Source organism: Lutra lutra, chromosome X (assembly GCF_902655055.1).
Source record: "Lutra lutra chromosome X, mLutLut1.2, whole genome shotgun sequence".
Lineage (NCBI taxonomy): Eukaryota > Metazoa > Chordata > Mammalia > Carnivora > Mustelidae > Lutra > Lutra lutra.
Window position 1 is genome coordinate 32,915,999 of NC_062296.1, and position 24,662 is coordinate 32,940,660.

Sequence of the window (24,662 nt, forward strand, 5' to 3'; positions counted from 1 at the left end):
AGACCTGTCTCTGAAGGGAAACAAAAGCAAAAATGAACTTTTGGGACTTCATCAACATAAAAACCTTTTGCACTACAAAAGAAACAGTCAACAAAACTAAGAGGCAATGGGAGAATGAGAGAAAATATTTGCAAATGATATTTCAGATAAAGGGCTGGTATGCAAGATCTATAAAGAACTTCTCAAACTCAATGTCCAAAAAAACAAATAATCCAGTCAAGAAATGAGCAGAAGACATAAACAGACACTTCTCCAAAGAAGACATACAAATGGCTAACAGACACATGAAAAAATTTTCAACATCACTAGCCATCAGGGAAATACAAATCAAAACCACACTGGGATACCACTTTATACAAGTTAGACTGGCAAAAATTAAAAAGACAGGAAACAACAAGTGTGGTGATCACTCCTACACTGTTGGTGGGAATGCAAGCTGGTACAGCCACTCTAGAAAACAGTATGGAGGTTCCTCAAGACATTAAAAATAGAGCTATAATATGACCTAGAAAGTGCATTACTAGGTATTTACCCCAAATAAACAGACGTAATGAAAGGAAGGGACAGATGTATCCCAATGTTCATAATAGCAATGTCCACAATAGGGAAACTGTGAAGGAGCCAAGATGTCCTTCAATAGATGAATGGATAAGAAGATGTGGTTCATATATAGCTATCAGAAAGGATGAGTACCTACCATTTACATCGATATGGATGGAACTGGAAGGGATTATGCTAAGTGAAATAAGTGAAGCAGAGAAAGAAATTATCACATGGCTTCACTCATATGTGGAATATAAAGAATAGAGCAGAGGATCACAGGGGAAGGGAGGGAGAACAGAATGGGAAGAAATCAGAGAGGGAGACAAACCATGAGAGATTCTGGACTCCAGGAACCAAACTGAGGGTTATAAAAGGGAGAAGGGTGAGGGGATGGGGTAGCCAGGTGATGGGTATTAAGGAAGACATGTGTGGTGATGAACAGTGGATGTTATACACAACTAATGAATCATTGAACACTACATCAAAAACTAATGCTATACTATATGTTGGCTAACTGAACTTAATAAAAAAGAGGGTAGAAAAATCAAAGAAATAAAATAATCATTACAGGGCGCCTGGGTGGCTCAGTGGGTTAAGCTGCTGCCTTCGGCTCAGGTCATGATCTCAGGGTTCTGGGATCGAGTCCCACATCGGGCTCTCTGCTCAGCAGGGAGCCTGCTTCCCTTCCTCTCTCTCTGCCTGCCTCTCTGCCTACTTGTGATCTCTGTCTGTCAAATAAATAAATAAAATCTTTAAAAAAAATAAAAAATAATCATTACAATGTTAATAACAAATCTCTATAGTTTTTACAAGTTTCTAGTACTTTACATCCTTTCATTTTCTCTTTACAATGAGTGGTAGGATAGACACTATTAATTTTGCATATGAAGAAAATGAGTCACAGAGAAGATAGCTGACTCATCCAAGGCCAAACCTAGTAAATAGTGGAGCTAGATTTAGAACCCAGACAATATAACCCCAAAGGAAATGCTTATATAACTACTACACTGCCCCCTTAGACAAAAGGAAATAAAGGTAAAGAGATAACTATATAAAGATGGTAGATCAGTCCAAGAAGTCTGACAAGTTCTAGCAAAAAAAAAAATAGGGAGGGAATAAAAGTATCAAAAAAATGACTCTAATAATATTTCACAATGGAAGGACATGGATGTTGAGTAAAAGGGCTTAACATAGGGACACTTGGTTGGCTCAGTCAGTTAAGTCTCTTGACTCTTGATTTTGGCTCAGGTCATGATCTCAGGGTTATAAGATAGAGCCCTGCCTGGAGCTCCATGGGTACTCTCTCTCAAATAAATAAATCTTTTTTTTTAATGTCTTAACATATCTCTACCTCCAGATACACTCAATAAATGAAAAGAGGCTCAGACCAGGACACATCTTCAGCAAATTTCAGCATACTATATATAAAGACAGGATCCTAAAACCTTCTAGAAATAACACAAGTCACATACAAAGGAGAAAATCAGAATCATACCAGACCACTTAACTACCACAGTGTAAACTAAAAGATGCACAAGAGGAAAATGACTTTTCACTTATAATTCCATGCCCAGAAAATCTATCAATTAAGTATGAATGTAGAATGAAGATTGTTTGAAACACATAAGGTTTCAAAAAATTTACCTCTGCTGTGCCCTATCTCAGGAAAACAGCAAGAATGTACTTCACCCAAACAGAATACAATAACAAGAAAATGATATGGATAATAGTATTAAGAAGGGTATTCGAATTCTTTTGAAGAGCTAAAGGACATAAGTTTACAGAATGAAAAACTTCTCAAATAGTGATAAGCACATACTGATGTAACACAAAATTATGACAAAATACCCTTTGGAGATACAGAACAAAAAAATATGGGAATTATTTCAAAAGCTATGTTAGGAGAAATTACACTTGCAAAGTACTAATACCACCCTGAGATTCATTGAACACATTAGTGTTAAACTCCTAATCTCCTTTTTTTTTTTTTAAAGATTTTATTTATTTATTTGACAGAGAGAAATCACAAGTAGGCAGAGAGGCAGGCAGAGAGAGAGGAGGAAGCAGGCTCCCTCCTGAGCAGAAAGCCCGATGTGGGGCTCGAACCCAGGACCCGGGATCATGACCTGAGCCGAAGGCAGCGGCTTAACCCACTGAACCACCCAGGCGCCCCTCCTAATCTCCCTTTACCTGACAAATCTTGCTATAGTTCTGTGTGATTTTCACATTCATTTGGGATGACATATATCCCATTTGAGCATAATAGTTCATTACCCACCCTTTAACCTCAATGACCTTCACCTATACTCCACTTCAAATACCCAAGTCCATGATCATCCCCTGGACTTCATTGTCATTAACTACTGCAGCTTTGAAAATTCAACTCCATTTATCCCATTTTCATTTTTTTTTTCCTTAGAGAGGGAGAGAGAGAGTGAGTAACCATGAGTAGGGGGCAGGAGGGGCAGAGGGAGAGTAAATCTTAAGCAGGCTCCAAGCTCAGTGCAGAGGCTGACTTAGGGCATGATTTCATGATCCTGAGATCATGACCTGAGCCTAAATCAAGAGTCAGACACTTAACCCACTGAGCCACCCAGGTACCCCTCCATTATCCCACTTTCTAATCATAATTATTTATCCTTCCATTAATCTCAGTCTCATAGCACTTACTCTTTGACTTTATTGATATCACAAGTATCTTAACTTCTTTATAACAACTTAATAGCCTTGGCCTTGCAAACTAGATGTTTCCTTCTCCCCTGCACAAACTAGGTCATGTGGTCAATTACATTGAGTTAATTAATTAGTATTTCATAAGCTCCATCAATTATTTTACCTTCTTAGGCTTCTTCCCCACAAAATCACCAATCTTGGATAAATCCAAAAGTGTACCTTCTTCAATACTTACACATGCATGACTGATGGATACTGGAGAAAACAATTGAACTGTGTGGTTTCCAATATTAAGTGATCTTCTACATGGCTTCCAACACAAATTACTTGTCCCTGACTAACTCCAATGATGGCCAAATTCTCAAATTTCAAAGGTCATTTCTGAATTTCTGTTTTACTAGACCTATTAACATCATTTGACACTGTTTATTATTCCCTCCACCTCAAAACATTTTCCTCAGTATCCACTCCTGAGATACCACCTTCTTTATTGGCTATGTTGTTTTATTCTCCTTCAATATTTCTTGTCCTTTCCAATCGCTAAAGGCAAAGAACTAAAGCTCAGTCCTTCATATTCTCTTTTCTATTCAAACACATTACATAAATGGACTCATCCAATTTTACAGTTATAAATAAGAGCTATAGGTTGATCACCTTCAAATTTGTATTTCCAGCCTGACCTTTGTAAAGGTCAAGATATTCTTGACCTGAAATCAAGATACACATATGAAATCACCAACTTGGTATTTATATCTTAAACTGAACATGATTCCCACCTTTTGCCAACTTGCTCTTACTATGTACTAACTGGATTCAATATGTGGCAATTACATTTTCCTAGTTGCTCAGCCCAATATTTCTTAGAGCTATCCTTGACTTCTCCCTTTCTTTCATATACCACATCCAATCCTTCAGCATATCTTGTCAGAAATTGCTTTAAATATATTCAGAATCCCATTACTTCTCATTACTTCTACTGCTAGGACCCTGATACAAATCACCATCACCTATCACTTGATTTAATTACTTCAACTACTTTAAATATGTTCTTCCTGATTTTGATTCTTCCCTCATGGTCTTTTTTATATAAAGCAGACAGAATGATCCTTTAAAAAATATCATATACTTCCTCTGTTCAAATCTCACCAATGCCTTCATGTGTTAGAGTAATTGACAGCGCATTATCCAATCTAACACCTGGCTACTTCTTTGTTCTCACTCTATTCTGCTTCAAGCACATCGGTTCCCTCCTGTTCCTCAAACAAGCAAATCCTCCTCTCAGCAATTTGTTTTAATTTGTGCTTGGAATGACCCTCCCACCCTCCCCTATATACCACCACCTCCACATATTAGAATGACCTGGTCTCTCACCCTTTAAAACTTACTAAAATACTACTTTATTACAAATAATTTCCAGGCCTACTTATAAAATAGCATCCATATCCATCTTTATCTCCTTATCTTGACTTTCTTATATGGAATTATTCATTGCCTGACAATTTTTTTAATTTTTTGTCCCCCTCCCCAAGAATATAAGTCTCAAAGGGTTAGAGACATCATCTATTTTGCTTATTGCTTGATTTCCAGAGCCCAGAACAATGTCTGTCAGTAGATCTTAAAATATTTTCCATTATCAAAATCCTCTATTAACTCTATTATCTAATCTTACAAGTGTTACTTTCCCTGATATTATATTCTTTTTTTCACGTCTTTATCACTACTCATACCATTACACTATGACATATGTCCCAATAATACTACCTTTAAGGTCACAAATTGACTAGATTGTTATGATCTGAGTCATTATTTTTACCTGACTTCTCTGTAGCCTTTGACCCTGTTAACTGTTCTCCCCATTTTGAAACGCTGCCCTTGATATCCATAGCACCACAATTTTCTGTTTCTCCTTATACCTATCATGAATGTTCCTTCTCAGTCTCTTTAATATCTTTTCTTCTGTTTGTCAGTCAAATGTTAGTTTCCTGCAGGATTTTCCTATAAATTCACCTTGCTTTTCCCTTTTGCTGTAGACATTCTGCATAAGGAGTGTTATGAAGTCCCATAGTTTTAATCACCATCCATATCCAGGTAACTCCTATAATCTGTATGACCAGAATTCAGTGCACTACTCATTAACTAATGCTAGCCAAGTTCTGGATAATTTGATTTAGAGCAGCTCATCCTACACATGAGAGTTTAGCACTCTTGGATTCTGTATCTAATGATTGTACTATGTCATCCCAGAATATAGGCCAATAACTGAAAGCAATGAACATCACCATTAATTTTGCTCCTTGACAGAGACCATGGCTCTTCCACTTAGCACTTTTTTTCATAGTTCACTGAACGCTTGATTTTTATTTACCTGACCTATGAAGGATGAGTACTCTCCTAAGGATAAGCTTGAATCTAGAATTGAGCATGTGGCTTAGATAACTATGGTGTTCTTTTGTGGCCCACCAGAAATGAGATCGATACTTATTCTTTGATAGTGCCTCCATATATACTTTACATAGGGTCAGACCCTAGAGCTTTATCAAATGGAATTCATCATTTTCAAGATATTTTTTTGAAACCTGTGCTTATAGGCTGATGTCTGAAACTAAAGGAAAAGTAGGAAAACATCAGCTCCTGGATAGGTATAGTTTGAAAAACTCTTAGTCACAAAAATTTGGATCCCCACTCATAAAGGGATGGGTAGATTTAAAGTTACAGGTAGAACAAGGAAACTGGTAGTTGCCTCACCTCCATAGTAAAGTAGATTAAAAGACTCTCTAGATTTGCTTTGGAGTTGAGGCATACAGCTCTGGTCTTGATACCTTCTGCTTTACTTTGAAGTTCCATCCTAGTTGGTATTACAGAGATTTAGAGTTCTGGGCTGTCTTCAAAATAAGGAGGAACAGTTAGGTGGTAATCAGAGCTGCATACTCCAAGAATCAAGTATTTATCAGCATGTTTCCAAAAATACATATAGCTTAGATTTCTCATGACCATTCTTTGCTTCCACAGAATGTACAAATATAAAGTCATATACTTCTCATTCACCAGATTTCTGATTGAAGCAACTATTGGAAATATGCAGAAAATAAGAAAGGAAGAGAAAGAAATTTTATAAATATTAGAATTAGCAATGCATAGTAAAGAACTATAAGGAGGTAGTAAAGCATAATACTTAAGAGTCAGGATCTCAAGTTAGAAAAACTTGGATTCAAATCCTGCCATTACTATTTGCTAGCTGGGATACCTTGTCAACTTAAATAAAATTCTCTGATCCTCATTTTTCTCATCTGTAAAACAAAGTCAAAAACTATTTGGTGGTTGTAAATCTTAAATGACAGTAAGATGTAAAGCATCCCATTCAGTGCATAACACATAGTAAGTGGACAGAAATATCTATTCTCAGTATCACTATTAAAATCAATATAGTTACTAGTATAATTATTAGAAGTTACAGAAAAGAATCTCTGGTTTTATATCTCCAAATTCTGAAAAATCAGATATGGGCCTTCCTATAGCAGTTTTCAATATTAGTTTAATATAATGCAAGTATCTGTTTCTTCCCCTCACATGGGAGAGTGCTAGAAATATTTATAAGGAATTTAAGTCTACTATATGGCCCCCAAACTAGGTCATTAAGGAAGGCTATAAAGTGGGTTCTAAGGAGTTTTTAAAAAAAGATATTCAGGTGTCCTCACTTGAGGAGTCTTTACTCCATCATTGCCTCATATCTAGTGCTTTCTTTGTTGTTCCCTACAGTTATTCATGCAGAAGTTAAACAGCAATATGTCTACTGAGAGGTTAGTATACATGTCCCACTCTATTCTTTTTCAGTTTACTTATCATCTGCTAATGAACTGTAACTCATCCCAAAAGGCCACTGCTGTCAAATAAAAAGGCATCTTCCTCCCTGAATTGAGAAATCAAACCAATACATAACATTTACCTTCCATTTTGTACAGAAACAGTACAGCACTTGTTTGTCAAATAAACATAAATCTCCCTATTTTTCAAGGAAGAGATAAAAAAAAAACCTACAGCACACTGTTGGCATGCCTAGCAGTGCAAAAATCTAACATTCTCCTTGGAAATAACTCTAAAAGTGAGTAAAGTGCTGATGTCCTTTTTTTTTTAAATCCCTTATCTTGTAAGGCAGCAAGATTTTTCATGGTTACCTTCCATCTTTGAAATTCTACCCTAATGCCTCTCTTATACCCTAAAGAAAAGGTTTTAAATTCCTCTTTCCCTTTCCTGCTGGGCACTCTGTCACTTGGTTTAGGCTTAATCTGAGGGGAAAGCAGATTTTTTGCCAGCATTAGATGTAAATTCAGGCTTGGGTACAATAGTCCCAACAGTGGTAAAATAGAAATACCATTGCAGAGTATGGCAAAGATTATGACTTAGGCATCCAGTAATTTAAAAGTCCTAGCTGATCTTCTTGAGACAATGCCAGGTAATACAATAATACCTCAATAAAAACAGATTAAATGAAAGAATATTTAGTATGATAGTAAGGATAACAGAAACACTTTTTCTACTTGTCTAAAATTACTTCCCTCTAATACCTGTCATAGGCTGAAATATGTCCATGTTATTCTGTAGGTGAAATAAAACCCTTTCACAGAGACTTTCTCAAGAAGTTTTTTAGTAACTAACAGTTTCTAGGTGATTCCCCAAGCACAAATGTTGGTGTTATATAATTATAGGATATCTGTTATAATCTAAGTCCTCAAAAGAATGAGAAGTTAATCCATTATACCAGTGCCTTACCAAATACTTTTCTTTAACCACATAGAACCAAATCAAGGTGCCAGCACTCAATTCTAGTACAATAGTAACTGATGAGGTTGTCACAATTTATATGTCCATTTAATTTCTGGTCCTATTACAATATACAAGTCACAGACATGTCAGAGGAATATAAATATATGTATAGTTATCCTATGAAACAAAAACTATAATTTTATATTCAAAAATCAGTGATAGTATATTAGCTCTGTTGAAAACCAATAGATATATCTTTGTTCATTTATGTTTCACAGAAGAATATCAAGGAGAATTTGATAAGAAGAGAAAATATTATTTCAACCTTATGAATTGGACTTTCTGAAGTTGTGAAAACAATGCTACTCTAGCCACCATAACACCATCCAAGGTCTTAACTCTGGCACTCTTGAATTCTTCCTCATATCTTATTGAATAGGATGTCCAAACCTACTTAAAACATTGGTCTGCCTTGTTTTATTGGTTTTGTGTATGTTCCTGTTTTATTGGTTTTGTGTATGTTCCAGAAGGAATCTCCTTTTATTTTCCCAACAACAAATATTAAAAAAAGAAATCTGTTAAATGGAAATCTGACTAGTATTCCACTGGAACCATAAGATCCATCACTACCCATGGGATTTAAATGGTGTTTTTGTTTGGTGTTGCTATTTTGTAGTGTCTTGTGGTGGTGAGGAGGTGGGAGTAGAATGGTATGTAGTGCTGTTCTTTCTTTGTGCCTTAGTATAGTAGAGAGGTTCTGATACTCGGTTTACGCTGGAAACTCCATTTCTAAAGCTTTCCAGGTAATTAGGATGATTAACTAGGCCTTAGGGGGAAAAATGGAAAAGAATATTGGGTAAGAGCATGAACTTTGAAGCCACATAGGTTTGCACTCAAAACCTAACTACCTATTCATTACCAGCCTGTGATCTTAAGTTACATAACCACTGTAAGTTTCAGGAAGATAATATTTATCTTGCAGTGTTGGTATATGTAAATCTACATAGTCCATTATCTAACAACAGTGAGCAATCTAGAAATGGTAGCTATTTGTAGGTTTAACCAACAAACCCCAGAAAGTAAAAAAAAAAAAATTTTTTTGTTTTTAAATATTAAATCTTAACACACAAAACACTTGATTATAGTATCATTTCCCATCCCTCTCTTCACTCTCCCCACATGCCTACCACTAAATAACCACAAAGATAATTTTTCACCATCAGGGAAACTCTATCCATGTGATTTAAAATCTCATCAGTGCATTTCAGTATTTTACCCCATAAGGTTTGGTGCAAGCCACACATTATTCTTTTCAAAGGGAAAGATTCATTTTTATTATCTCAGAGATGTCGCATATTACTAGAGTAACCCATAAAATAAATTGATCTTGGGAAATGCAATTTCAGTTGAAAGTCTGGACCAAGAAGATGGCAACAAGGTTCCAAAATGCACTGGTTCTCAGGGAATCATTGTCATATACAGCAAATGCTGGTCCTTCACTTTAGTTTCAAAAAAAACTGTCCAAAAATTGTCAAGGAAATGACACCTGTCATTGTTTCTTCCAGGAGCAGCAGTCCCAGGATGTCAAACCACTGCATGGTTTGGAGGTGCCAGGGTTACCATGAAAGACACAACTCACACAGGCACTGGAGGGAACAATGCTTTACTTATACAAAGACACAGAGCAAGTTCAGCTTCAATAGTGAGATTTGGCTTCCCATGACCAGTGGGCTTCACCCTACAGTTGGCATAGGGCAATGGTTTTTACATACTCCTCTTGTGCTGCAAGGGCTTATGTGATTGCACAAGGGACAGAATATGACACAAAAGTAACAGGAATGTATCTGTAAATGTATCTATAAATTTTCTGTATATACTTATCAAGTACTCTGTCTCATATGTTTTCTTCTTTATGATAATAAGTTCAATACTCTAAATCTCTGACTAGCCAGAAAGCTTAAAAAATGCATTTATAGAATTTGCTAGGGATTGAAGTATCATGACTCTTTTGTGGTTGAAAATTTCTATCTTCCTGATCTTAAACTCTTCTGCTTTGTCTCAAAAAGAGAAAATTATCTCTCTTTCTTGAGAAAGCTAACCTCTACTCTAATGCTCGTTATGGCATCTCAATGCTATAGCTAACTTGCATTATCAGCTCTCCATTTTTTTTCTCTTGTTTCTTCAATTCATACTCTCGATGCAACCTTGCGGTCTGCCTACAAGTCCTTTCTAGTATCTTATCTTTGCCAGCCTAACAAAAAGCCAGTTCTCTTAACTGTACTTCCCTCTATTTCTCTTCTTTCAGTTTTCCTTCTTTCCGAAGAAGCTCTTTCTCACAATCTATACTTCAGAACATTTTAGTGACATCTTGATGCCACTCCAGTAGAACAACCCCCTCAAATATCATTAATATCTATTATTAATGGTCATCTATAGTTTCTCCTCATATATCTCTCTTCTTTAAGCCCAGTGGCCTCTTATTGCCTGTTTCTTCTACTTTGCTTTTTCTCACTCATCTCTTTAACTGGATCCTTTTTACTCTACTTCCATTTATTAAATTTAACCATCTCTTGAAATTCTGTTATTGCTTGGTTCTCTGTTCTGCTCTGCCCATACTCTCTCTCTGATAACATGATCTATTTCTATAATTTTAATATCATGCTATCATCAATAATTCCCAATCTGTATCTCCAGCCTTCATCTTGTTCGTAAATTCCACAACTTAATTTCCAAGTGATTGCTTTGTAATTCCACATGGCTTTTCCTCCAGCTAAAAAAAAAAACATGTCCAGTCCAGCATCATTTTTTTTTCCTTCACTCTTTTACCTTCAGCTCCACTGCATTTACTAACTCAGATCATGGAAATAACACCAACCTAGTTGTTGCAGTAAAATAGACTCAGAATCAACTTCAACTCCTCCTTTAGCCATCAAGGCTTATTCACTCTATCTTCAGAATAACTGGTATCCATCTTGTAGTCATTGCTTCAGATCATGGAGTTGTGTTAGTAGAAATGTAGAGTTGCCATGTGTGACATTCTTCTCATTAGAAACTCATTCACGTTTAACTTTTCTGTCACACTCTATATTTAGTTACTAGATCTTACTAATTTCCACATCATCTCTCATCTACATTATTGCAATATTCTCCTGACACTGAGTCTAAGCCATCCTGTACTCTATCCCCAGAGATACTGTTGAAGTTTCACACATGATAGGGAAGTGGGGCAGTATTTCTAGGTATATGAAACCAATGTATTTTGATTTCCTGTATTACTAGTTTTAGGTTGTCCCACTTTTTGAATCAGTATATGTCATAACTGTGCAGGTAGAGCCGATAGAGCATTTGTGAAGTCACGGATTAGTTCTTGATTTCCAATTACTTTTGTTTGTATGTTTGCAGTCCATATTATGAAAATCAGTCTTAGAAGCCAAATTAGAAGCCTTAGAAGTCTTAGAAGCCAAAAAGAGTTGGGTGTAGTGGTGCCTGGGTGGTTCCGTTGGTTAAGTGTCTGCCTTTGGCTCAGGTCATGATCTCAGTGTCCTGGGATCAAGCCCTGCCTCTGGCTCCCTGCTCAGTGGAGAGTCTGATTCTCCCTCTGCCCCTCCCCCTGCTCATTCTCTCTCTCTCTCTGAAATAAATGTAAAAAATATAAAAAGAAAAAGAGTTGGGCATGTATTCCCCTGTATATTTGTGTTTCTAAATTCCAAATGTTTCTCTTTAAATATCAAGAGTAAAGCATAGAATTATAAATTTCTTGTTTTACCACAACTCATAAAAGAGGATACAAAAAGTTTGAATAATAGGCAGGTAGAGATATTCATATATTAAAAGATGAAGGTAAAGATGTTGCCTGATTTCCTGAGAAAATATGTTGTGCACTCATGCCACAGTACTCAGACACAAGATGTGAAAAAGTGTGTGAAAAATCCCAGATAGGTTTTGGGGGAAGATAAAATCAGAAAGGTTTTATTCACCGTTTTCCATTTGGAACACAAAAAATAGACCACATTGTTGCATGCTCTGAGGTTCTGCTTCAACATAAGATAGTCCTGGTAGAGAAGAAATAGAGGCATACATAGACAGTCTCCCAGTTTCCCACATCCAGCAATATGACACATAGGAAATCTAAAAGTACCCACGAACCTCAGAGAAGAGTTTTAGGAATCTAGAAAAAGCCAAAGACCTGGGGTCTAGACAAGGAAGCTGCATGATGTAAAGACCTCATGAATGAAACCAATGGTGAGTGATGCTTTGTCAGATGCCATTGAAAGCTTACTAGTGAAAACTAAAGGGAGGGAAATCAGAAGGGTGATGAAACATGAGAGACTATGAACTCCAGGAAACAATCTGGGGGTTTCAGAGGGGAAGGGGGAATGGGATAGCCTGGCAATGGGTATTAAAGAGGGCATGTGTGGTGATGAGCACTGGGTGTTATACACAAATAATAAATCATGGACCACTACATCAAAAATTAATGATGTATGGTAACTACCATAACATAATAAAAAACATCACATATTTAAAATTTTCCTTTCTGTATTGCATTTTCTTAGTCTAAATTCTTTTTTTAGCATCTTAATTTTATTTTTTTCATATTTAGCCTAAATACTTAATAAAGTGTATTAAACATGCAAAAAAAAGCTTACTAGTGATCACACAAGATAAGGAGCATCATGGTAGAGTCCACAGAAGATGCAGAGGACAGCATGGGGAAATAAAGTTTTTCTCTATAAAGACACATATAATTTTCTGACACCATCCTGACACCATCTTGAGAAGGAATAGAGAAAAGAATAGCCCTCAAAAGAGCAAATATACACTGATAAGCAGGTTTCACCTTGAATTGGATGGATACTTACATAAAATAAATTGTTCTATAAAGTAAAAGAATTTAGATCACATTTAAACACCAGATGGGTAACAGGCATATGAAAAGATGCTCAGCATCACTCAGTATCAGGGAAGTGCAATTCAAAACCACAATGAAATACCACCTCACAGCTGTCAAAATGGCTAAAATTAACAACAGGTGTTGGTGAGGATGCTGAGAAAAGGGAACCCTCTTGCACTCTTGGTGGGAACGCAAATTGGTATAGCCACTCTGGATAACAGTTTTGAGGTTCCTCAAAAAGTTAAAAATAGAACTACCTTGTGACCCAGCAATTGCACAACTAGGTATTTACCCAAATGATTTAAAAAAAAACACTGATTTGAAAGGATACATATACCCTGATGTTTATTGCAGCATTATTTACAATAGCCAAACTATGGAGAGAGCCCAAATGTCCATTAACTGATGAATGGATAAAGAAGAAGTGGTATATATGTACAACAGAATATTACTCAGCCATTAAAAAGAATGAAATCTTGCCATTTGCAAGATGTGGACAGAGCTAGAGTGTATTACACTAAGTGAAATAAGTCAGTCAGAGAAAGACAAATACCATATGACCTTCTCATATGTGGAGTTTAAAAAGGAAAACAGATGAACATATGGGAAGGGGGAGAAAAAAGGAGAGATGGAAACAAACCATAAGAGACTCTAATAATAAAGAACAAACCGAGGATTGATGGAAGAAGGTGGGTAGGGGATGGGCTAGATGGGCGATGGGCACTTGAGATGAGCACTGGGTGTTGTACATAAGTGATGAATCACTGAATTCTATCCCAGAAACCAATATTTCACTGTATGTTAGTTAAAATCTAAATTTAAAAGAGGTCACCTTTAACTCCAAGTCCTTTTCTTTTTCTTTTTTTTTATTAATTTCTTTTCAGCGTAACAGAATTCATTGTTTATGCACCACACCCAGTGCTCTTCTTCTATCAGGAGGTGTGGGGGCTTGAAATCAAGATACATTCAGAAAAAGAAAATCAAGACAATTTCAATTTTTTGCAAAGCTCAGTCATGTCGGGTAGATTTTTGTCCTATACCATGGACTTCCCAGGCCCTCTGTGATCTAGCCCCGACTTTGTACCTTTAGATACTTTTCTACTTTTTGATACTGTTTTTCTTCACATATTTTTAAGTGCTGGCTAAGTCAAATTACTCACCAGCAATTTCACTCCACCCCTGAAATTACTCTTACTGTTCCCTCAACCTCAGATGTTTTCTCTGCTTCTTTTCCATATGAAAATATGACTCACTCCTCAAACCTTAAATTACTTATCTCTTCTTCCTCAAAGTCTTCCCAACAACAGCCCCAGCCCTGACCCCCACTGGAAATAGTTGCTTCTTCTTCTACCATTCCAACATTTTGTACCTCACTGCACAAAAGAATTCTACAAGCATATATTGAACTCACTGAATCTTCTCTCTGCCTTGACATGTTTTGTACTATTTCATTAAATATTGAAGCTTATAAAAGGTCTAAAAGTTACCATTCTTACTATCTGTAATTGTCATGTAAGGTTGTTGTTATTAAAGATGTGGAGAATCTTCCTGACTCATTATTAGAGGTATGTCACTAAATGAATAGTGCTTTAATAAATACCAGATTTACCCCCCCTTTGCTTTATTGAGGTGTATTTGTCAAAAATATTAAAGTGTACACGATAATTTGAAATATGTATACACTGTAAAAAGATTCCCCTCATGGAGTTAACACTTCCACCACCTCACATAATTACTCTAAAAAATATCTGATGTTTTAAAGTCACTTCCTCCTGTAAGTGAGACTTTTTTTTTTTAAAGAAGTACTTAAGCCATTTGTCGAGATATTTGGGGGACTGTTGTCAAATCCCCAAGATAATTTAAGATGGTGTTTACAAAGAAGAAATAAGGTACTTTACCCTGTCATACCACAGGAAAGTTACTTTTGAGGGTATGAGAGTTCATTAGGAGACCAGAAAATGTTCAACAGGTTTATATTCTGCTTTGGCTTAGATTTAATTGCCTGGGCCAAATGAAAAGGTACCAAATTAATCTAAGTGAACTAATCCCTGAAAAAACTGCATGATTCCATACTGCCACTAGAGGGCTCAGTGGGAGCATTGGTACTGGCTATCCTGGAAGGGTACTGGGAGACAGCCACAGTCAGTGTTCGGGAAGACTTTGGTGATACTGACCAGCATTTTGTAGATACAATCAATGGATATAGAATATTGGCACCTGTACATGGAGGAAAGCAACCTCAATAATGCCAACAATCATTCTATGAAGACATATAATGAGCCTGACACTTTAGGAGTTATTTCAGAGAAGACATTGTAACATTGAGACCAGCCAATGGACAAGACATCCTGCTCTACATAGGAAAAATGCATTAGGGGACATCATCCAGAAGATAAAGCACTGAACTAAGGGAAGTCCTTCTACCTGGAGGCTAGCAGACCTTCTTACCCCTCAGAGTGAGTCACCCTATGGGATAAAGGGATCAGTCATTCACATTACTATTTATTATTATTATTATTATTATTATTATTTAATTTTCCTCAGGAAGGAAGGTATAAAATGTTATGATGGGATTCCCTTTCTTCTCTTGGTTTGAGAGCTAACTAATACTCTTCCTGGTTGGGACAAATATCAGATGTTTTAGACCACTATTTTGGTCTTAGATAGTGCTTAGAGCACTATAAATTTGTACACTGATTTTGTTACATTATTTTCAAATTTTTGTCTTTCTCTTCAATTCCAGGGTTTCCATTTCTATTTTTTTTTCTGGCTAATTACCCCAGGAATAATACCTTTTCTTATTTGGATCCAGGTTTAAAACCTTGTTCCCTGCCACATCTTCCTGAATATTTGCAACATTGGCTTTACCCTCTTAATTTATTGACTGCTGTTTTTAACTCTGGGATTGTAATCATCATTGCCTGCCACTCCCTAAAGTTCTTCAAAATGTCCTAGATCTGTCCCTCTTCCTTTCTTCATAGTGTTCTCTTAACAAATCTCTAGTTATCATTAATTATTACCAGTTATTCAGTGGAGCTCCATTAGGTAGGAAGAATAAAGATTATTTAATGTGTGGATCCATAACCTTATTTAGTGAGATAGCCTGATCATCTAAATCCTTAAAATTGGGTAGGGTAGTACTAAAGAAAAAAAATATTCATGATGACTGTTAAAGATTGTAAGGCAGACTTTGGGTGGGGGGGGGGTCACCACAATTAGTTTTTGTAGCAGAGGAGAGAGATTGAGTTCAACTCCTATAAGGATAACTAGGGATTTAAGGGGGGGTTAGTCAGTGGTTGGGAAATATTAAGAGGAAACATTTGGGGTGGAGGGATTCTGGTTAAACTGACTTGATAATATGTTTTGCAGAAGGGAGGCCAGAATGATAAGATATCTAGGGTCAGGGATGAGAAATTGGATCCGATGTCAAGGTTTGGGATTTACACTAAACTGACCCAGTAAGATTCTTGATAAAACTAGAATAAATAGGCCAAGGATGGAGTTTGAAGGTGAGGCCTTGTGAGGGGAAAAACAAGAAGACTCAGAGGAGCCTGACTAATCTTTGTTTAAAGGAGTCTTTTTTAGTAGCCAAGCCAAGGAGAGAAATTCTGAACTACAACTTGTACTGAACTCTGGATCCAGAGAGTGTGTGTCACAGGAAGAGAATTATACTAGCCCCTGCCTTTCTTTCTTAAAATCAAGAATCTCTAACTTGACAGGACAAGAGTTAGACAAGGATTAGCAAAATTTACCTGTTTCATCAGCAGTTATGCAATATTCAACAAATCTGGTTCTAAGACAAATCCACAAAATATGTGAAGGAGCAAATTAGAGTAATGCTTTCAGAAGAATGAATTTGATTTTGTAAAGTTAGAGACAGATACAGAAAGACAGATGGAGTTGGTAGAAAACTACTATGCTAACCACAAATACACAAATGTGAAAAACAATTTTATGGATTTGTTTTATAACCAGATTTGTTGAATAGTGCACAACTGTGCAGATGAAACAGGTAAATTTTGCTAATCCTTGCCTGACTCTGCCCTGGCAGGTTCCAGAGATTCTTGATTTTAAGAAAGGCAGAGGCTAGTATTACTCTCTTCTTGGGACACACACACTTTTTCTTTTATTTAAGTGAACCTTGGGCCAGAGAACGAACTCAAAGTTTCTCAGAAAACCAGTGAGAAAATATAATGCTGCCAAGTTTCTCCAACAACAACAAAAAGGGAGCTCTCAGCTCTCTGAAGTCACACTTTAAAGCTTTTAAGATGCAAAACAATTGCTCATCTCCTCCTTCGCTCCCACCATCCTACCACCCACAGAATCTCAATTGAGTGATTACAAATGTAAATTTTGCCAGTTGCTAACTCCCTTAGAGACTAATCCCCATCTGTAAAACTTGTTAAATGAATCTGTGAATTTAACTGATTCCAAACAACCACTCTGGGGAAATAATAAGCTGTGCACACACATTTCTAGACTGTAAGTATTCATTCATTTCTTGAGAATGTGCCAGACACTGCTCCAGGCACTATGGATACATAGACAAAAGACACATTGCCTGCCCTCCAGAACTCACTGTTTAGTGGTGGGACAACCAAATAAACACTTAAAATACAATGTAATTAGCTCTGAAATCAATCCATTCACTGTGGAGGAGCTACTCCAATCTTGGGAATGGGGGTCAGTATTGTGTAATTTTTAAGAACCTTTTAGTCAAATACAACTGGGTTCAAATCTCAGCTCTATTACTTGTCTAATACTATGAACTGGGGATAATAGCAATTTCCAATTCACTAGTGCACACTCTTAATACTAGAGGAAACTCAGTAAGTGCTTCATGTGAGCTATTATTTATTATATTGTTAAACTGAAAGAGAATTTCCAGAAGCAGTGACACTTAAACTGAGGGGAGTGATACTGATTAACCTCATCACTATTAATATTTTAGGCTAGATAATACTTTGTTGGGGAGAACCTGTTCTATGTTTTGGAGAATGTTTAGCAGCATCCCTGGCCTCTCTCTATCCACTAAATGCCAGTAACAACCACCCCTCCCAACAAAGTTGCAACAATCACAAATGTTTCTAGATATTACTAAACACATTGGGGGGAAGAGGGAGCAAAAATCACCCTGGTTGATAACCACAGAGGTATAAAGTGTCATTATCAGAATAGTCTTTAAAAAACAAAATTGGAACTGTTTAAGAGAATAGGTTTAAGGGAGAACAAAACTGGGAAAAAAAAGTCACTTATTAAAAAGTATCCTTGATCCATATCTTTTCTCACCTTCATCAGCAACTCCTATCAGTTCTAACTCTAAAGGATACCTGAAATCAAACTACATCTCACCAATCCAATTGTCATCATCCTAAGCTCTCACCCAGACTCTTTGCCTTAGCTTTCTCTCTGATCTCCCATGGCTATACTTGCTCCTCTATAGTCAATTTTCCACACAGAAGCCAAAATGTAAATCAGATCACAACTTTTCCTTGAATTGTGCTTCCACTAAATCTGGAGTAGAAATCCAAGCTCAGTAGTATAGCCAAAAGAGCCTACATCATCTTATCCCTGTCTCCCTCTAATTTCATCTCCTATCACTCCATTCAGCTAAGCTTCTGTCATGGTGGTGACCCTTTTGCTATTTGTGAAATCATTAAGGTTCTTTTCCTTTCAGGATTACAATTGTTTATTTCAAGAATGTTCTTTCTCTATTCACTTGGCTAACTCCTTGTCATCCTCAGATCTTCATTCAAATGGCATTTTCTCATAGAGATCCTGCCTACTACTCTCTCTAAAACAGACACTGGTGCACACCCAATCCTGATTCTCTTGTGCTTTGCTTTCTTAATAATATTTGTCTTATTATTAATAATAATAAGAAGAAAGGGAACACTTAATACCTGTCACTGTTTGAACTTATATTATTTACTTGTTTATTTATTGTTCTCAAGTAGAAAGCAAGTGTCATGAGAATAGATATTGCTCCATTTTGCTCATTACTTTATCACCAGCAGTTAGAATAGTGCCTGGCACAGAGTAGGCAGTCAATAAATATTTACTAAATACATATGTTCACACTATAGAAATACACTGATACAGGACAGAATCTAAGGCAGTAATAGTGGGTAAATAAGAAGGAAGTATATTAATTTGGTAGAAGAAACAGAATTGGTAACTAATTTGATAGGAAATGTCCTTAAGACAGAAGAATTAGAGACAATGCCCAGTTTTTTTGTCTTGGAGAAATGAGTAAATGGTGGTAGGTAATAATAAGAAAGAGAACATATGAAGAGGAAAAGATTTAGAGGGAAAGTTTGGAGACTTCAATATACTTAGTAGAAACATATAGACCCATTTGATAGTCAATTGGATATAAATTCTGGAGGTCAAATGAAATTTTCACACTGGAAGTAAGTATACAGAAGTCCTCCATTTACTGTGATAGGTAAACCCATGGTGGTTGATGAGATTACCCAAAAGAAAGTAGGTAAACTAAAGGAAGAAAACTTAAGTCTACAAATATGGTATATGGAAAAGTTAACATTTAAGACTTATGTTAAGGGGTAAAGGGGAAATTCCTTATATTTTAAAAATATGATGAAACACCTAAAAAGGTAGGAAGGTTTAATCTTAAAGAAGGCAAAGGAGAAGTGTTTTCAAGGATGCAACAGAGGTAGCAATGTAGAATATTATGGAGAAGATGTCCATTGGATTTAGCAATGAAGAAGCTGCTAGAAATCTTGGCAAAAACAGGGTTAGTGGAATTTGGGAGACATACTCCAAACTAAAGTAATAGAAAAAAACAATGAGAAATAAAAGATGGGTATGTTAAGTGTAGACTACACTTCTTAGAAGTTTGCATTCCAAAGGAAGGAAGGATAGAGTAATAGGATTGAGAGGTCTTGTTTAGTTTTAATGAGAGCAACTTGAATATGTGGATATGCTAAAAAAAAATGGAGTGAATCAAACAGAATGGACAAGGAAAAATTTCATTTACTGAATATCAAACTTATATCAAAAGGGGGAGTTCCCTGAGAGGGTAGAAAGGAGTGGAATCCAGAACAAAAGTGGATGGATTGGCAATGAGAAAGTGCTCTATTTAGGAAAAAATGTTAAGTTTTAAGGATAGTCATGGATATAGATTGTGTAGATCACTGGCAAAAGGGGTGGAAAGTTGAGAGAGGTCCCAAACCCTGACTAGGATGATTAAAACAAATAAGAGAAGTAGTAATTATAGCTGACATTTGTTGATCTCTTACATTTGCTGTGTCACTGTGAAGTAGGAGACATGGTCACCGGCTGGAAAAAAGGGTGGTGGTAGAGAAAGGGTTTGAGGACAATGGTGAAAATGTGAAACAGCTTTGGTGGGAAATAGGAACAAATTTCTTCTACATTTCAGAGATATACTAGAAAGACATGTTGTTAACATCTTTGCCCATTTGCTCTTTTAAAAATCTGGAGAGATAAACAGAAACAGGCACTGGCTTTTCTATTGATCACAGACATTCATCAAGTCAGTTAAAATTTTCTGAGTCTTAAATCCTCTGTTCTGTTAAATGAAGGATTTAGACTTGCTGATCTAACTATAAGATACTTTACAGTTCTGGCATGATATGACTTTGGTTCTGTTGCCTCTAAACCAGAGGCCATTATAAGAGAGGTGATCTTGTTTTGCTTCAATTGTGAGACATACTGGACCATAGCAGCAAACCAGCAGTGGAGAGGAAGAAGCAGAAAACAGAATATAAGGTTGATGTCTGTGAGGAAATAGAGGTTGTAGTAAGAAGTATGTGAATGCTGTTACACAGAAGGGCAAAGTAATATTGGGTTTAACTTGTACTAGTAATACCTAGGGATTATTTGATATAGTGCTTATGACACAGCAGCAGCAATTTCAAAGTAGTGGTGAGGTGTGGAATCCCATGGATTTCCACACCATGGTTTTGAGGTTAACGATGGTACTAGCCTTAATCGGGTAACAGAGAATACTAGATGTAGTACCTAGAAGGAAGGGCTCAGCAAAGTAGAAAGTCGTTTACATCAGGAATTTAATTCCAACAAGAGACACTGTAGATCAAATAAAAAAACTAATGCAGTATTCAAGACACAGATTTAACAAATTTGCTCAGTGGGCAAGTTGGGGCTCAGCTTTTCTTAGACAAGGTATACCATATTTGATGCTGTAAGACCAATTCTATTCCTCACTTATTCAGGTAATGGAACTCCAAAGGTACAACTTGTCTTAGGGAGGCTTCCCTCATTGTTGTATAGTTAACCCTTGAACAATGTGGGGGTTAAGGGCACTGATGCCTGTGTAGTTAAAAATCCACATATAACTTTTGTTTCCCCAAAAACTTAACTACTAATAGCCTACTATTGACCAGAAGCCAGTGTTACTGGTAACAGAAAGTCAATTAATACATATTTTATATGTTATGTGTATTATATACTGTATTCCTACAATAAGTAGAGAAAAGAAAATGTTAAGAGAATTATAAGGAAGAGAAAACACCTTTATGGTACTGTATTTATTTTTTTTAAGGAATATATATATAAGTGGATCCACACAATTCAAATCCAGTTCAAGAATCAATGCAATGCCTTTATTAACTCATCATCTGAGACTGCTATATAGCTACACTCTTATACTAATTACTGCCTGCACTAGGTGGTTATTAAAAAGAGGATTCACCTTAAAATTACTACTTCTATCTCATTCATCTTTGCTTCTTAGCCCCTAACTTTGTGCTGTGAATAGATATTCAGTGTTTGATGAATTAATGGAAATATTAGCATACACACTCAGAAGAGCTATCAGATAGGAAAAAAGTGATGGCACATGTAAATTTTGTGGCAACTCTTGTGCATCCTCTTTTCCTTTTCCCCCCAAATGTTCAAAGTTTATTTTGTCAACTTGAAAAGTCCTCAGGTGAATCATTCAGGAGAGTAGTAGAAGGGAGAACATGTTTATGGTATTAAAGCATAAGAAGCATTTTCTTAAATTGTTTATGTATACATGTTTTAATACCTGCCTAGAAAACATGCCCTAGAAAGTGACCCCACTGACTTATAATGTGAACAAAAGGCAAAAGAAGAGTAGAAAACAAGGATTTGAGAAAATTAATCATGAGAATTAAATAATGAACTAATTTCAGAGAGGATAAAATCACTAAATCTCCATCCTCTTGAAGGACACTTTCAAAGTTATGTTAAAGGAAGAACATACATTTGAGGACTGACCCGAAGAGAAGCACTTTCTTTACAGTTCCTGTCACGACCACCAAATTCCATTCCGAACTTTTGGATAGTGATATGTAGCTGACATTTTAACTTTGGCATAAAGCTGTAAAAAATGAGCCCATTTAAAAGGGTAATATGGATTGTGCTGTTTCTGATAAATCTAAAACATGACAAATGCCACCACATTCCAAAAAGTAACCCTTCTATTATTTGCATATTTCAACTTCCCAAATCCCATCCAAAGTGACAATGGAAGGACCACAAATGGGAGTTGGAATCAATCCCCAAGGGAAATGCAGTCAATAGTTCTGAGAGATAACTGCTTCATTTAAAAACTTATTTCTTTTTTTTTTTATAAACATATATTTTTATCCCCAGGGGTACAGGTCTGCAAATCGCCAGGTTTACACACTTCACAGCACTCACCATAGCACATACCCTCCCCAATATCCATAACCCCACCCCCCTCTCCCAACCCCCTTCCCCCCATCAACCCTCAGTTTGTTTTGTGAGATTAAGAGTCACTTATGGTTTGTCTCCCTCCCAATCCCATCTTGTTACATTTATTCTTCTCCTACCCCCTTAACCCCCCATTTTGCATCTCCTCTCCCTCATATCAGGGAGATCATATGATAGTTGTCTTTCTCTGATTGACTGATTTCGCTAAGCATGATACCCTCTAGTTCCATCCACATCGTCGCAAATGGCAAGATTTCATTTCTTTTGATGGCTGCATAGTATTCCATTGTGTATATATACCACATCTTCTTTATCCATTCGTCTGTTGATGGACATCTAGGTTCTTTCCATAGTTTGGCTATTGTAGACATTGCTGCTATAAACATTCGGGTGCACGTGCCCCTTCGGATCACTACGTTTGTATCTTTAGGGTAAATACCCAGCAGTGCAATTGCTGGGTCATAGGGTAGTTCTATTTTCAACATTTTGAGGAACCTCCATGCTGTTTTCCAGAGTGGTTGCACCAGCTTGCATTCCCACCCACAGTGTAGGAGGGTTCCCCTTTCTCTGCATCCTCGCCAGCATCTGTCATTTCCTGACTTGTTAATTTTAGCCATTCTGACTGGTGTGAGGTGATATCTCATGGTGGTTTTGATTTGTATTTCCCTGATGCCGAGTGATATGGAGAACTTTTTCATGTGTCTGTTGGCCATCTGGATATCTTCTTTGCAGAAATGTCTGTTCATGTCTTCTGCCCATTTCTTGATTGGATTGTTTGTTCTTTGGGTGTTGAGTTTGCTAAGTTCTTTATAGATTTTGGACACTAGCCCTTTATCTGATACGTCGTTTGCAAATATCTTCTCCCATTCTGTCAGTTGTCTTTTGGTTTTGTTAACTGTTTCCTTTGCTGTGCAAAAGCTTTTGATCTTGATAAAATCCCAATAGTTCATTTTTGCCCTTGCTTCCCTTGCCTTTGGTGATGTTCCTAGGAAGATGTTGCTGCGGCTGAGGTCGAAGAGGTTGCTGCCTGTGTTCTCCTCAAGGATTTTGATGGATTCCTTTCTCACATTGAGATCCTTCATCCATTTTGAGTCTATTTTCGTGTGTGGTGTAAGGAAATTATCCAATTTCATTTTTCTGCATGTGGCTGTCCAATTTTCCCAACACCATTTATTGAAGAGGCTGTCTTTGTTCCATTGGACATTCTTTCCTGCTTTGTCGAAGATGAGTTGACCATAGAGTTGAGGGTCTATTTCTGGGCTCTCTATTCTGTTCCATTGATCTATGTGTCTGTTTTTGTGCCAGTACCATGCTGTCTTGATGATGACAGCTTTGTAATAGAGCTTGAAGTCCGGAATTGTGATGCCACCAACTTTGGCTTTCTTTTTCAATATTCCTTTGGCTATTTGAGGTCTTTTCTGGTTCCATATGAATTTTAGGATTATTTGTTCCATTTCTTTGAAAAAAATGGATGGTACTTTGATAGGAATTGCATTAAATGTGTAGATTGCTTTAGGTAGCATAGACATTTTCACAATATTTATTCTTCCAATCCAGGAGCATGGAACATTTTTCCATTTCTTTGTGTCTTCCTCAATTTCTTTCATGAGTACTTTATAGTTTTCTGTGTATAGATTCAAACTATCACTCTTCGCAGATGATATGATACTATATGTGGAAAACCCAAAAGACTCCACTCCAAAACTGCTAGAACTTGTACAGGAATTCAGTAAAGTGTCAGGATATAAAATCAATGCACAGAAATCAGTTGCGTTTCTCTACACCAACAACAAGACAGAAGAAAGAGAAATTAAGGAGTCCATCCCATTTACAGTTGCACCCAAAACTATAAGATACCTAGGAATAAACCTAACCAAAGAGACTAAAAACTTATTTCTGATAAGGCTTTATTTCAAAACGATTGTAATTCTATTTAGCTATAATGTTAAATGGAGTGTGAGCAATTTTTAAATTCTGAAACTCCCTCCATCATCAAAGAAAGTTAAAGCTAGAAATCACCACATGCTGAGTGGTCAATCCTTATAACTTGAGGACATTGATTCGGTATGAAATATTATTGCTGCTAAGT